We start from the raw sequence: 9,353 nt of genomic DNA on the forward strand, positions 1-9,353 counted from the left end.
TTTGGAATTTTTTTTCGTTTTTGGTTACTTTGAGATGGGAAATGGTTTGAGGCGCGTAGATCTAGAAAAAATAACCAATTCGGAAAAAAAAATATTTAATTCGGACGATCGGGCACAAAGTTACGGCATTTCGAAAGAAACCGGAGGCGGGAAAGAGTATAAATACAAGTTAGAGCGATAAGTAAATGGGTGCGATCATACCAGCACTAATGCACCGGATCCCATCAGAACTCCGCAGTTAAGCGTGCTTGGGCGAGAGTAGTACTAGGATGGGTGACCTCCTGGGAAGTCCTCGTGTTGCACCCCTTTTTTTGCCAAATTTGGAATTTTTTTTCGTTTTTGGTTACTCTGAGATGGGAAATGGTTTGAGGCGCGTAGATCTAGAAAAAATAACCAATTCGGAAAAAAAAATATTTAATTCGGACGATCGGGCACAAAGTTACGGCATTTCGAAAGAAACCGGAGGCGGGAAAGAGTATAAATACAAGTTAGAGCGATAAGTAAATGGGTGCGATCATACCAGCACTAATGCACCGGATCCCATCAAAACTCCGCAGTTAAGCGTGCTTGGGCGAGAGTAGTACTAGGATGGGTGACCTCCTGGGAAGTCCTCGTGTTGCACCCCTTTTTTTGCCAAATTTGGAATTTTTTTTCGTTTTTGGTTACTTTGAGATGGGAAATGGTTTGAGGCGCGTAGATCTAGAAAAAATAACCAATTCGGAAAAAAAAATATTTAATTCGGACGATCGGGCACAAAGTTACGGCATTTCGAAAGAAACCGGAGGCGGGAAAGAGTATAAATACAAGTTAGAGCGATAAGTAAATGGGTGCGATCATACCAGCACTAATGCACCGGATCCCATCAGAACTCCGCAGTTAAGCGTGCTTGGGCGAGAGTAGTACTAGGATGGGTGACCTCCTGGGAAGTCCTCGTGTTGCACCCCTTTTTTTGCCAAATTTGGAATTTTTTTTCGTTTTTGGTTACTCTGAGATGGGAAATGGTTTGAGGCGCGTAGATCTAGAAAAAATAACCAATTCGGAAAAAAAAATATTTAATTCGGACGATCGGGCACAAAGTTACGGCATTTCGAAAGAAACCGGAGGCGGGAAAGAGTATAAATACAAGTTAGAGCGATAAGTAAATGGGTGCGATCATACCAGCACTAATGCACCGGATCCCATCAGAACTCCGCAGTTAAGCGTGCTTGGGCGAGAGTAGTACTAGGATGGGTGACCTCCTGGGAAGTCCTCGTGTTGCACCCCTTTTTTTGCCAAATTTGGAATTTTTTTTCGTTTTTGGTTACTCTGAGATGGGAAATGGTTTGAGGCGCGTAGATCTAGAAAAAATAACCAATTCGGAAAAAAAAATATTTAATTCGGACGATCGGGCACAAAGTTACGGCATTTCGAAAGAAACCGGAGGCGGGAAAGAGTATAAATACAAGTTAGAGCGATAAGTAAATGGGTGCGATCATACCAGCACTAATGCACCGGATCCCATCAGAACTCCGCAGTTAAGCGTGCTTGGGCGAGAGTAGTACTAGGATGGGTGACCTCCTGGGAAGTCCTCGTGTTGCACCCCTTTTTTTGCCAAATTTGGAATTTTTTTTCGTTTTTGGTTACTCTGAGATGGGAAATGGTTTGAGGCGCGTAGATCTAGAAAAAATAACCAATTCGGAAAAAAAAATATTTAATTCGGACGATCGGGCACAAAGTTACGGCATTTCGAAAGAAACCGGAGGCGGGAAAGAGTATAAATACAAGTTAGAGCGATAAGTAAATGGGTGCGATCATACCAGCACTAATGCACCGGATCCCATCAGAACTCCGCAGTTAAGCGTGCTTGGGCGAGAGTAGTACTAGGATGGGTGACCTCCTGGGAAGTCCTCGTGTTGCACCCCTTTTTTTGCCAAATTTGGAATTTTTTTTCGTTTTTGGTTACTCTGAGATGGGAAATGGTTTGAGGCGCGTAGATCTAGAAAAAATAACCAATTCGGAAAAAAAAATATTTAATTCGGACGATCGGGCACAAAGTTACGGCATTTCGAAAGAAACCGGAGGCGGGAAAGAGTATAAATACAAGTTAGAGCGATAAGTAAATGGGTGCGATCATACCAGCACTAATGCACCGGATCCCATCAGAACTCCGCAGTTAAGCGTGCTTGGGCGAGAGTAGTACTAGGATGGGTGACCTCCTGGGAAGTCCTCGTGTTGCACCCCTTTTTTTGCCAAATTTGGAATTTTTTTTCGTTTTTGGTTACTCTGAGATGGGAAATGGTTTGAGGCGCGTAGATCTAGAAAAAATAACCAATTCGGAAAAAAAAATATTTAATTCGGACGATCGGGCACAAAGTTACGGCATTTCGAAAGAAACCGGAGGCGGGAAAGAGTATAAATACAAGTTAGAGCGATAAGTAAATGGGTGCGATCATACCAGCACTAATGCACCGGATCCCATCAGAACTCTGCAGTTAAGCGTGCTTGGGCGAGAGTAGTACTAGGATGGGTGACCTCCTGGGAAGTCCTCGTGTTGCACCCCTTTTTTTGCCAAATTTGGAATTTTTTTTCGTTTTTGGTTACTCTGAGATGGGAAATGGTTTGAGGCGCGTAGATCTAGAAAAAATAACCAATTCGGACAAAAAAATATTTAATTCGGACGATCGGGCACAAAGTTACGGCATTTCGAAAGAAACCGGAGGCGGGAAAGAGTATAAATACAAGTTAGAGCGATAAGTAAATGGGTGCGATCATACCAGCACTAATGCACCGGATCCCATCAGAACTCCGCAGTTAAGCGTGCTTGGGCGAGAGTAGTACTAGGATGGGTGACCTCCTGGGAAGTCCTCGTGTTGCACCCCTTTTTTTGCCAAATTTGGAATTTTTTTTCGTTTTTGGTTACTCTGAGATGGGAAATGGTTTGAGGCGCGTAGATCTAGAAAAAATAACCAATTCGGACAAAAAAATATTTAATTCGGACGATCGGGCACAAAGTTACGGCATTTCGAAAGAAACCGGAGGCGGGAAAGAGTATAAATACAAGTTAGAGCGATAAGTAAATGGGTGCGATCATACCAGCACTAATGCACCGGATCCCATCAGAACTCCGCAGTTAAGCGTGCTTGGGCGAGAGTAGTACTAGGATGGGTGACCTCCTGGGAAGTCCTCGTGTTGCACCCCTTTTTTTGCCAAATTTGGAATTTTTTTTCGTTTTTGGTTACTCTGAGATGGGAAATGGTTTGAGGCGCGTAGATCTAGAAAAAATAACCAATTCGGAAAAAAAAATATTTAATTCGGACGATCGGGCACAAAGTTACGGCATTTCGAAAGAAACCGGAGGCGGGAAAGAGTATAAATACAAGTTAGAGCGATAAGTAAATGGGTGCGATCATACCAGCACTAATGCACCGGATCCCATCAGAACTCCGCAGTTAAGCGTGCTTGGGCGAGAGTAGTACTAGGATGGGTGACCTCCTGGGAAGTCCTCGTGTTGCACCCCTTTTTTTGCCAAATTTGGAATTTTTTTTCGTTTTTGGTTACTCTGAGATGGGAAATGGTTTGAGGCGCGTAGATCTAGAAAAAATAACCAATTCGGAAAAAAAAATATTTAATTCGGACGATCGGGCACAAAGTTACGGCATTTCGAAAGAAACCGGAGGCGGGAAAGAGTATAAATACAAGTTAGAGCGATAAGTAAATGGGTGCGATCATACCAGCACTAATGCACCGGATCCCATCAGAACTCCGCAGTTAAGCGTGCTTGGGCGAGAGTAGTACTAGGATGGGTGACCTCCTGGGAAGTCCTCGTGTTGCACCCCTTTTTTTGCCAAATTTGGAATTTTTTTTCGTTTTTGGTTACTCTGAGATGGGAAATGGTTTGAGGCGCGTAGATCTAGAAAAAATAACCAATTCGGAAAAAAAATATTTAATTCGGACGATCGGGCACAAAGTTACGGCATTTCGAAAGAAACCGGAGGCGGAAAAGAGTATAAATACAAGTTAGAGCGATAAGTAAATGGGTGCGATCATACCAGCACTAATGCACCGGATCCCATCAGAACTCCGCAGTTAAGCGTGCTTGGGCGAGAGTAGTACTAGGATGGGTGACCTCCTGGGAAGTCCTCGTGTTGCACCCCTTTTTTTGCCAAATTTGGAATTTTTTTTCGTTTTTGGTTACTTTGAGATGGGAAATGGTTTGAGGCGCGTAGATCTAGAAAAAATAACCAATTCGGAAAAAAAAATATTTAATTCGGACGATCGGGCACAAAGTTACGGCATTTCGAAAGAAACCGGAGGCGGGAAAGAGTATAAATACAAGTTAGAGCGATAAGTAAATGGGTGCGATCATACCAGCACTAATGCACCGGATCCCATCAGAACTCCGCAGTTAAGCGTGCTTGGGCGAGAGTAGTACTAGGATGGGTGACCTCCTGGGAAGTCCTCGTGTTGCACCCCTTTTTTTGCCAAATTTGGAATTTTTTTTCGTTTTTGGTTACTCTGAGATGGGAAATGGTTTGAGGCGCGTAGATCTAGAAAAAATAACCAATTCGGAAAAAAAAATATTTAATTCGGACGATCGGGCACAAAGTTACGGCATTTCGAAAGAAACCGGAGGCGGGAAAGAGTATAAATACAAGTTAGAGCGATAAGTAAATGGGTGCGATCATACCAGCACTAATGCACCGGATCCCATCAGAACTCCGCAGTTAAGCGTGCTTGGGCGAGAGTAGTACTAGGATGGGTGACCTCCTGGGAAGTCCTCGTGTTGCACCCCTTTTTTTGCCAAATTTGGAATTTTTTTTCGTTTTTGGTTACTTTGAGATGGGAAATGGTTTGAGGCGCGTAGATCTAGAAAAAATAACCAATTCGGAAAAAAAAATATTTAATTCGGACGATCGGGCACAAAGTTATGGCATTTCGAAAGAAACCGGAGGCGGGAAAGAGTATAAATACAAGTTAGAGCGATAAGTAAATGGGTGCGATCATACCAGCACTAATGCACCGAATCCCATCAGAACTCCGCAGTTAAGCGTGCTTGGGCGAGAGTAGTACTAGGATGGGTGACCTCCTGGGAAGTCCTCGTGTTGCACCCCTTTTTTTGCCAAATTTGGAATTTTTTTTCGTTTTTGGTTACTCTGAGATGGGAAATGGTTTGAGGCGCGTAGATCTAGAAAAAATAACCAATTCGGAAAAAAAAATATTTAATTCGGACGATCGGGCACAAAGTTACGGCATTTCGAAAGAAACCGAAGGCGGGAAAGAGTATAAATACAAGTTAGAGCGATAAGTAAATGGGTGCGATCATACCAGCACTAATGCACCGGATCCCATCAGAACTCCGCAGTTAAGCGTGCTTGGGCGAGAGTAGTACTAGGATGGGTGACCTCCTGGGAAGTCCTCGTGTTGCACCCCTTCTTTTGCCAAATTTGGAATTTTTTTTCGTTTTTGGTTACTTTGAGATGGGAAATGGTTTGAGGCGCGTAGATCTAGAAAAAATAACCAATTCGGAAAAAAAAATATTTAATTCGGACGATCGGGCACAAAGTTACGGCATTTCGAAAGAAACCGGAGGCGGGAAAGAGTATAAATACAAGTTAGAGCGATAAGTAAATGGGTGCGATCATACCAGCACTAATGCACCGGATCCCATCAGAACTCCGCAGTTAAGCGTGCTTGGGCGAGAGTAGTACTAGGATGGGTGACCTCCTGGGAAGTCCTCGTGTTGCACCCCTTTTTTTGCCAAATTTGGAATTTTTTTTCGTTTTTGGTTACTTTGAGATGGGAAATGGTTTGAGGCGCGTAGATCTAGAAAAAATAACCAATTCGGAAAAAAAAATATTTAATTCGGACGATCGGGCACAAAGTTACGGCATTTCGAAAGAAACCGGAGGCGGGAAAGAGTATAAATACAAGTTAGAGCGATAAGTAAATGGGTGCGATCATACCAGCACTAATGCACCGGATCCCATCAGAACTCCGCAGTTAAGCGTGCTTGGGCGAGAGTAGTACTAGGATGGGTGACCTCCTGGGAAGTCCTCGTGTTGCACCCCTTTTTTTGCCAAATTTGGAATTTTTTTTCGTTTTTGGTTACTTTGAGATGGGAAATGGTTTGAGGCGCGTAGATCTAGAAAAAATAACCAATTCGGAAAAAAAAATATTTAATTCGGACGATCGGGCACAAAGTTACGGCATTTCGAAAGAAACCGGAGGCGGGAAAGAGTATAAATACAAGTTAGAGCGATAAGTAAATGGGTGCGATCATACCAGCACTAATGCACCGGATCCCATCAGAACTCCGCAGTTAAGCGTGCTTGGGCGAGAGTAGTACTAGGATGGGTGACCTCCTGGGAAGTCCTCGTGTTGCACCCCTTTTTTTGCCAAATTTGGAATTTTTTTTCGTTTTTGGTTACTTTGAGATGGGAAATGGTTTGAGGCGCGTAGATCTAGAAAAAATAACCAATTCGGAAAAAAAAAATATTTAATTCGGACGATCGGGCACAAAGTTACGGCATTTCGAAAGAAACCGGAGGCGGGAAAGAGTATAAATACAAGTTAGAGCGATAAGTAAATGGGTGCGATCATACCAGCACTAATGCACCGGATCCCATCAGAACTCCGCAGTTAAGCGTGCTTGGGCGAGAGTAGTACTAGGATGGGTGACCTCCTGGGAAGTCCTCGTGTTGCACCCCTTTTTTTGCCAAATTTGGAATTTTTTTTCGTTTTTGGTTACTTTGAGATGGGAAATGGTTTGAGGCGCGTAGATCTAGAAAAAATAACCAATTCGGAAAAAAAAAATATTTAATTCGGACGATCGGGCACAAAGTTACGGCATTTCGAAAGAAACCGGAGGCGGGAAAGAGTATAAATACAAGTTAGAGCGATAAGTAAATGGGTGCGATCATACCAGCACTAATGCACCGGATCCCATCAGAACTCCGCAGTTAAGCGTGCTTGGGCGAGAGTAGTACTAGGATGGGTGACCTCCTGGGAAGTCCTCGTGTTGCACCCCTTTTTTTGCCAAATTTGGAATTTTTTTTCGTTTTTGGTTACTTTGAGATGGGAAATGGTTTGAGGCGCGTAGATCTAGAAATATTTAATTCGGACGATCGGGAACAAAGTTACGGCATTTCGAAAGAAACCGGAGGCGGGAAAGAGTATAAATACAAGTTAGAGCGATAAGTAAATGGGTGCGATCATACCAGCACTAATGCACCGGATCCCATCAGAACTCCGCAGTTAAGCGTGCTTGGGCGAGAGTAGTACTAGGATGGGTGACCTCCTGGGAAGTCCTCGTGTTGCACCCCTTTTTTTGCCAAATTTGGAATTTTTTTTTCGTTTTTGGTTACTTTGAGATGGGAAATGGTTTGAGGCGCGTAGATCTAGAAAAAATAACCAATTCGGAAAAAAAAATATTTAATTCGGACGATCGGGCACAAAGTTACGGCATTTCGAAAGAAACCGGAGGCGGGAAAGAGTATAAATACAAGTTAGAGCGATAAGTAAATGGGTGCGATCATACCAGCACTAATGCACCGGATCCCATCAGAACTCCGCAGTTAAGCGTGCTTGGGCGAGAGTAGTACTAGGATGGGTGACCTCCTGGGAAGTCCTCGTGTTGCACCCCTTTTTTTGCCAAATTTGGAATTTTTTTTTCGTTTTTGGTTACTTTGAGATGGGAAATGGTTTGAGGCGCGTAGATCTAGAAAAAATAACCAATTCGGAAAAAAAAATATTTAATTCGGACGATCGGGCACAAAGTTACGGCATTTCGAAAGAAACCGGAGGCGGGAAAGAGTATAAATACAAGTTAGAGCGATAAGTAAATGGGTGCGATCATACCAGCACTAATGCACCGGATCCCATCAGAACTCCGCAGTTAAGCGTGCTTAGGCGAGAGTAGTACTAGGATGGGTGACCTCCTGGGAAGTCCTCGTGTTGCACCCCTTTTTTTGCCAAATTTGGAATTTTTTTTCGTTTTTGGTTACTTTGAGATGGGAAATGGTTTGAGGCGCGTAGATCTAGAAAAAATAACCAATTCGGAAAAAAAAATATTTAATTCGGACGATCGGGCACAAAGTTACGGCATTTCGAAAGAAACCGGAGGCGGGAAAGAGTATAAATACAAGTTAGAGCGATAAGTAAATGGGTGCGATCATACCAGCACTAATGCACCGGATCCCATCAGAACTCCGCAGTTAAGCGTGCTTGGGCGAGAGTAGTACTAGGATGGGTGACCTCTTGGGAAGTCCTCGTGTTGCACCCCTTTTTTTGCCAAATTTGGAATTTTTTTTCGTTTTTGGTTATTTTGAGATGGGAAATGGTTTGAGGCGCGTAGATCTAGAAAAAATAACCAATTTGGAAAAAAAAATATTTAATTCGGACGATCGGGCACAAAGTTACGGCATTTCGAAAGAAACCGGAGGCGGGAAAGAGTATAAATACAAGTTAGAGCGATAAGTAAATGGGTGCGATCATACCAGCACTAATGCACCGGATCCCATCAGAACTCCGCAGTTAAGCGTGCTTGGGCGAGAGTAGTACTAGGATGGGTGACCTCCTGGGAAGTCCTCGTGTTGCACCCCTTTTTTTGCCAAATTTGGAATTTTTTTTCGTTTTTGGTTACTTTGAGATGGGAAATGGTTTGCCAAAATCATTTTTGAGGGTTCAACAATACAATCAACAAAGCACAATATTGCAACAATTAAACCATTTCATATGAAAAATTACAACAATTTAAGAATAAATTAAATAAAAAACAAACCTTAGATGGATGATTTATGAATGGTGAAAAATTTCTTTGTCTCTATGGCTCAAATTGAAGGAATTTAAGGGATTAAGAATAAGAGGTTAAAAATGTTGAAGGAAGTGAATTGCAAAAAAAAAAAAAAGGTACAGAATGAAGCCTAGTGAAATGGCGAGTGATTTTTGAGAGAATTTTTTCATTTTGGAAAAGGGCACTCTCTCTGTGTTTTAACAAGTGTTACACTTATCAAATTGGGTCGTATTTTAATAAGTGATATGATACACTTTCTTTTTTGGCAAAAAGCTACATTAAATTTTTTTTATCTCACTTCTCTTATGGTCCCCACCCATACTACTTTATTATTATAGGAAAAATACACTTTAATAATCCCAACTATGGGAAATTTACTTCTAATAATCCAAACTAAGGTTTATTTTTTTAATAATCCCAACTATGGGGTCAGTTTGCCTCCAATGGTCCCAATGATCGGTAACCCGCTGACAGGCTAAAGTCGTATCACCTAATCAAAAATAATTACCTAAGTCCACTAGCTTATGCAGATAGGGAAGTAGGGTCGAATTCACAGGGAAACAAGTCTTTCTACTCCTAATTA

At 42.4% G+C, this 9,353-nt stretch overlaps 27 non-coding genes across 27 annotated transcripts; all 27 read left to right on the forward strand.

The window, feature by feature from the left end:
* The first annotated feature begins 187 nt into the window (after nt 1-187).
* On the forward strand, nt 188-306 carry LOC145599628 (5S ribosomal RNA). The gene has a single exon (XR_014103898.1). It is a non-coding gene; the product is annotated as a 5S ribosomal RNA (ribosomal RNA).
* A 200-nt stretch (nt 307-506) lies between these two features.
* LOC145599745 (5S ribosomal RNA) lies at nt 507-625 on the forward strand. Its single transcript, XR_014104012.1, has one exon. It is a non-coding gene; the product is annotated as a 5S ribosomal RNA (ribosomal RNA).
* A 200-nt stretch (nt 626-825) lies between these two features.
* LOC145599629 (5S ribosomal RNA) lies at nt 826-944 on the forward strand. The gene has a single exon (XR_014103899.1). It is a non-coding gene; the product is annotated as a 5S ribosomal RNA (ribosomal RNA).
* A 200-nt stretch (nt 945-1,144) lies between these two features.
* On the forward strand, nt 1,145-1,263 carry LOC145599630 (5S ribosomal RNA). Its single transcript, XR_014103900.1, has one exon. It is a non-coding gene; the product is annotated as a 5S ribosomal RNA (ribosomal RNA).
* A 200-nt stretch (nt 1,264-1,463) lies between these two features.
* Nucleotides 1,464-1,582, forward strand: LOC145599632 (5S ribosomal RNA). Its single transcript, XR_014103902.1, has one exon. It is a non-coding gene; the product is annotated as a 5S ribosomal RNA (ribosomal RNA).
* A 200-nt stretch (nt 1,583-1,782) lies between these two features.
* LOC145599633 (5S ribosomal RNA) lies at nt 1,783-1,901 on the forward strand. Its single transcript, XR_014103903.1, has one exon. It is a non-coding gene; the product is annotated as a 5S ribosomal RNA (ribosomal RNA).
* A 200-nt stretch (nt 1,902-2,101) lies between these two features.
* On the forward strand, nt 2,102-2,220 carry LOC145599634 (5S ribosomal RNA). The gene has a single exon (XR_014103904.1). It is a non-coding gene; the product is annotated as a 5S ribosomal RNA (ribosomal RNA).
* A 200-nt stretch (nt 2,221-2,420) lies between these two features.
* Nucleotides 2,421-2,539, forward strand: LOC145599719 (5S ribosomal RNA). Its single transcript, XR_014103988.1, has one exon. It is a non-coding gene; the product is annotated as a 5S ribosomal RNA (ribosomal RNA).
* Nucleotides 2,540-2,739: 200 nt separating this feature from the next.
* On the forward strand, nt 2,740-2,858 carry LOC145599635 (5S ribosomal RNA). Its single transcript, XR_014103905.1, has one exon. It is a non-coding gene; the product is annotated as a 5S ribosomal RNA (ribosomal RNA).
* A 200-nt stretch (nt 2,859-3,058) lies between these two features.
* Nucleotides 3,059-3,177, forward strand: LOC145599636 (5S ribosomal RNA). The gene has a single exon (XR_014103906.1). It is a non-coding gene; the product is annotated as a 5S ribosomal RNA (ribosomal RNA).
* A 200-nt stretch (nt 3,178-3,377) lies between these two features.
* On the forward strand, nt 3,378-3,496 carry LOC145599638 (5S ribosomal RNA). Its single transcript, XR_014103908.1, has one exon. It is a non-coding gene; the product is annotated as a 5S ribosomal RNA (ribosomal RNA).
* Nucleotides 3,497-3,696: 200 nt separating this feature from the next.
* On the forward strand, nt 3,697-3,815 carry LOC145599639 (5S ribosomal RNA). Its single transcript, XR_014103909.1, has one exon. It is a non-coding gene; the product is annotated as a 5S ribosomal RNA (ribosomal RNA).
* Nucleotides 3,816-4,014: 199 nt separating this feature from the next.
* On the forward strand, nt 4,015-4,133 carry LOC145599640 (5S ribosomal RNA). The gene has a single exon (XR_014103910.1). It is a non-coding gene; the product is annotated as a 5S ribosomal RNA (ribosomal RNA).
* A 200-nt stretch (nt 4,134-4,333) lies between these two features.
* On the forward strand, nt 4,334-4,452 carry LOC145599641 (5S ribosomal RNA). The gene has a single exon (XR_014103911.1). It is a non-coding gene; the product is annotated as a 5S ribosomal RNA (ribosomal RNA).
* A 200-nt stretch (nt 4,453-4,652) lies between these two features.
* On the forward strand, nt 4,653-4,771 carry LOC145599643 (5S ribosomal RNA). The gene has a single exon (XR_014103912.1). It is a non-coding gene; the product is annotated as a 5S ribosomal RNA (ribosomal RNA).
* A 200-nt stretch (nt 4,772-4,971) lies between these two features.
* Nucleotides 4,972-5,090, forward strand: LOC145599756 (5S ribosomal RNA). Its single transcript, XR_014104023.1, has one exon. It is a non-coding gene; the product is annotated as a 5S ribosomal RNA (ribosomal RNA).
* Nucleotides 5,091-5,290: 200 nt separating this feature from the next.
* LOC145599645 (5S ribosomal RNA) lies at nt 5,291-5,409 on the forward strand. Its single transcript, XR_014103914.1, has one exon. It is a non-coding gene; the product is annotated as a 5S ribosomal RNA (ribosomal RNA).
* A 200-nt stretch (nt 5,410-5,609) lies between these two features.
* LOC145599646 (5S ribosomal RNA) lies at nt 5,610-5,728 on the forward strand. Its single transcript, XR_014103915.1, has one exon. It is a non-coding gene; the product is annotated as a 5S ribosomal RNA (ribosomal RNA).
* Nucleotides 5,729-5,928: 200 nt separating this feature from the next.
* Nucleotides 5,929-6,047, forward strand: LOC145599647 (5S ribosomal RNA). Its single transcript, XR_014103916.1, has one exon. It is a non-coding gene; the product is annotated as a 5S ribosomal RNA (ribosomal RNA).
* Nucleotides 6,048-6,247: 200 nt separating this feature from the next.
* Nucleotides 6,248-6,366, forward strand: LOC145599648 (5S ribosomal RNA). Its single transcript, XR_014103917.1, has one exon. It is a non-coding gene; the product is annotated as a 5S ribosomal RNA (ribosomal RNA).
* Nucleotides 6,367-6,567: 201 nt separating this feature from the next.
* Nucleotides 6,568-6,686, forward strand: LOC145599649 (5S ribosomal RNA). Its single transcript, XR_014103918.1, has one exon. It is a non-coding gene; the product is annotated as a 5S ribosomal RNA (ribosomal RNA).
* Nucleotides 6,687-6,887: 201 nt separating this feature from the next.
* Nucleotides 6,888-7,006, forward strand: LOC145599650 (5S ribosomal RNA). Its single transcript, XR_014103919.1, has one exon. It is a non-coding gene; the product is annotated as a 5S ribosomal RNA (ribosomal RNA).
* Nucleotides 7,007-7,182: 176 nt separating this feature from the next.
* LOC145599651 (5S ribosomal RNA) lies at nt 7,183-7,301 on the forward strand. The gene has a single exon (XR_014103920.1). It is a non-coding gene; the product is annotated as a 5S ribosomal RNA (ribosomal RNA).
* Nucleotides 7,302-7,502: 201 nt separating this feature from the next.
* Nucleotides 7,503-7,621, forward strand: LOC145599652 (5S ribosomal RNA). Its single transcript, XR_014103921.1, has one exon. It is a non-coding gene; the product is annotated as a 5S ribosomal RNA (ribosomal RNA).
* Nucleotides 7,622-7,822: 201 nt separating this feature from the next.
* LOC145599742 (5S ribosomal RNA) lies at nt 7,823-7,941 on the forward strand. Its single transcript, XR_014104009.1, has one exon. It is a non-coding gene; the product is annotated as a 5S ribosomal RNA (ribosomal RNA).
* A 200-nt stretch (nt 7,942-8,141) lies between these two features.
* LOC145599673 (5S ribosomal RNA) lies at nt 8,142-8,260 on the forward strand. Its single transcript, XR_014103943.1, has one exon. It is a non-coding gene; the product is annotated as a 5S ribosomal RNA (ribosomal RNA).
* A 200-nt stretch (nt 8,261-8,460) lies between these two features.
* Nucleotides 8,461-8,579, forward strand: LOC145599653 (5S ribosomal RNA). Its single transcript, XR_014103922.1, has one exon. It is a non-coding gene; the product is annotated as a 5S ribosomal RNA (ribosomal RNA).
* The last annotated feature ends 774 nt before the right edge of the window (nt 8,580-9,353 follow it).

The sequence above is a fragment of the Chenopodium album genome, chromosome 20 (genome assembly GCF_948465745.1).
Source record: "Chenopodium album chromosome 20, dcCheAlbu1.1, whole genome shotgun sequence".
NCBI lineage: Eukaryota > Viridiplantae > Streptophyta > Magnoliopsida > Caryophyllales > Amaranthaceae > Chenopodium > Chenopodium album.